Source organism: Schistocerca nitens, chromosome 1 (assembly GCF_023898315.1).
Source record: "Schistocerca nitens isolate TAMUIC-IGC-003100 chromosome 1, iqSchNite1.1, whole genome shotgun sequence".
Lineage (NCBI taxonomy): Eukaryota > Metazoa > Arthropoda > Insecta > Orthoptera > Acrididae > Schistocerca > Schistocerca nitens.
Genome location: NC_064614.1, coordinates 176,250,227 through 176,252,609, shown reverse-complemented (window position 1 = coordinate 176,252,609; position 2,383 = coordinate 176,250,227). Strand labels below are relative to the sequence as shown.

Here is a 2,383-nt window from a genome sequence, read left to right as displayed (position 1 = left end):
GAAGACAATCTGAGCAGCTCTCTTAGATTTTTTGCGGATGAAGCTATTATTTGCCGTGAAGTAAAATCATCATAACGCCAAAACCAATTGCAAAATGACATAGACACGAAATCTGTATGGCGCGGAAAGTGCCAACTGACTCTAAATAAGGAAAAGTGTTAGTCATCCACACGAGTTTTAAAAGAAAACTGTTAAATTTCGATTAGATGATAAATCATATAACTCTAAAGACTGTCAATAAAATTATACACTCATGAATTGAAATGTGGCAAGCCTTTTTGCATACCTCTTTCCCGTGATATGAGGGTGATTCAGTAATATGACGGTAATGGGGGTGCAGAATACTACAGCAATGTTTTCGTTAAAGTAAATCGGCTCACAGGGAGTTCTTTTTTAGCTTCTTATCTTTAAATTTAATGTGGTACAGTATTTTCTTCTTTTCACTGTGACTTCTGCATGGGAATGCGTAGCACACTGGATCTGGAACCGGTAGGGCAGAGGATGCAATGAAAATGGCTCTGAGCACTATTGGACTAAACATCTGTGGTCATCAGTCCCCTAGAATTTGGAACTACTTAAACCTAACTAACCTAAGGACATCACACACATCCATGCCCGAGGCAGGATTCGAACCTGCGACCGTAGCAGTCACGCGGTTCCGGACTGAGCGCCTAGAGCCGCTATACCACTGCGGCCAGCTGATGCAATGAAAAGAAAAGCGGCCCACTGCCATCGGCTCAGATGGGTGGATCAGGTGTTTGCCTGCACACAAGTCGGCAAGCCAAGGCCAGCCTGGTGGTATGAGAGGGGGGAGGGGGGGTAGTAAGGGTGAGCTATTGTAGGTTTACAACCGAGAGCTGCCCAGCGGACCGAAATGAGGCTGGGAAAGCGAAATGTCATGCAGGAGTCTAGTGCTTTCTCTCGTTCTGAAGACTGCTTACAGAAGATAACTATCTTACAACTTTTGATAGGAACATGAATTGCAGAAAATAATGGCCTTGCCTTCTGTGCAACTACCTGTTTTCGGAAGAGCTCTAATGTGAGGTTAGTTGCTGGGCCTGGAAACGCGTGATGGGTAAAAATGTTCACAATGTCACGGCGACAGAGCCAAAGCGGCAATTTTTTAGAAGAAGAGGGGCTTGTAGTGTCATTCGCGTTTTTATCGTGACGCATTGTTTTGGCAGAATTTTGGATGCTTAAACAGATCTCGTTGTTAGCTGGCCGAGTATGCATATTATGCTTTTGGCAGGCATGTCCTGTTTGATAGGAAGAACTAACAGGGCTTAAGATTCAGCTAGAAAAATTAGAGTGCATGCGAAGATGGGGAAGTGCGCGCATGTCCTGAACATCTACAGAGTTCCAGAATGAAATTTTCACTGCGCAGCGGAATGTGCGCTGATATGAAGCTTCTTACAGATTAGAACTGTGTGCCAGACCGAGACTCGAACTCGGAACGTTTGCCTTTTGCGGGCAAGTACTCTACCAACTGAGCTACCGAAGCACACAGTTTTAATCTGCCAGGAAGTTTCATATCAGCGCCCACTCCGCTGCAGAGTGAAAATCTCATTCTGGAAACATCCTCCAGGCTGTGGCTAAGCCATGTCTCCGCAATATCCTTTCTTTCAGGAGTGCTAGTTCTGCAAGGTTCGCAGGAGAGCTTCTGTAAAGTTTGGAAGGTAGGAGACGAGGTACTGGCAGAAGTAAAGCTGTGAGTGCCGGCCGTGAGTCGTGCTTCGGTAGCTCAGTTGGTAGAGCACTTGCCCGCAAAAAGCAAGGGTCCCGAGTTCGAGTCTCGGTCGGGCACACAGTTTTAATCTGCCAGGAAGTTTCATATCAGCGCACACTCCGCTGCAGAGTGAAATTCTCATTCTGGATTGCTTTGTGTGTATATAAGTTTCTCAATACAACTACCAAGACAAGAGTCACTGTTTTCCGTTTGAGTTAAAAAATTCTTTGTTCGTTCAAGTCATGCTGAAAACCACTAAATCCACCAATTAGATTTTACCTAAACAGATTTAAAACATTTCTTTGAAGTTACTGCAGGATGGTATTGAAAGCTAAAGTAATGACGCCTGACTGGCTGGCAACAACAGTAATTGCGCGACCCAGTGTGGCAATATCTCTCTCAAGAGTCTAGGACGAAGTGTCTTTTTCGAGATTGTATAAAATTTAGATTTTTGTGTTAAACCTCTCATATTCCAAGTATCATGTCTTATGCGTGATACCTGCGCCCAGTGATGATTTATCCGTGAGGTGATTCCTGCATCCGCTATACTCATTTCTCTTGACTAAGATCTTTGGGGCAAACATGCCTCAGCCGGTGAGAATTAAAGGCGTGTATACCGTCCACATGGCTTGCGAGTTTGAAGGTGATCAAAACTTC

The 2,383-nt window shown here is 44.6% G+C and overlaps 1 non-coding gene across 1 annotated transcript; it reads left to right on the top strand.

Annotated features, from left to right (window-relative positions):
* Nucleotides 1-1,729: 1,729 nt before the first annotated feature.
* Nucleotides 1,730-1,804, top strand: Trnac-gca (transfer RNA cysteine (anticodon GCA)). The gene has a single exon. It is a non-coding gene; the product is annotated as a tRNA-Cys (tRNA).
* The last annotated feature ends 579 nt before the right edge of the window (nucleotides 1,805-2,383 follow it).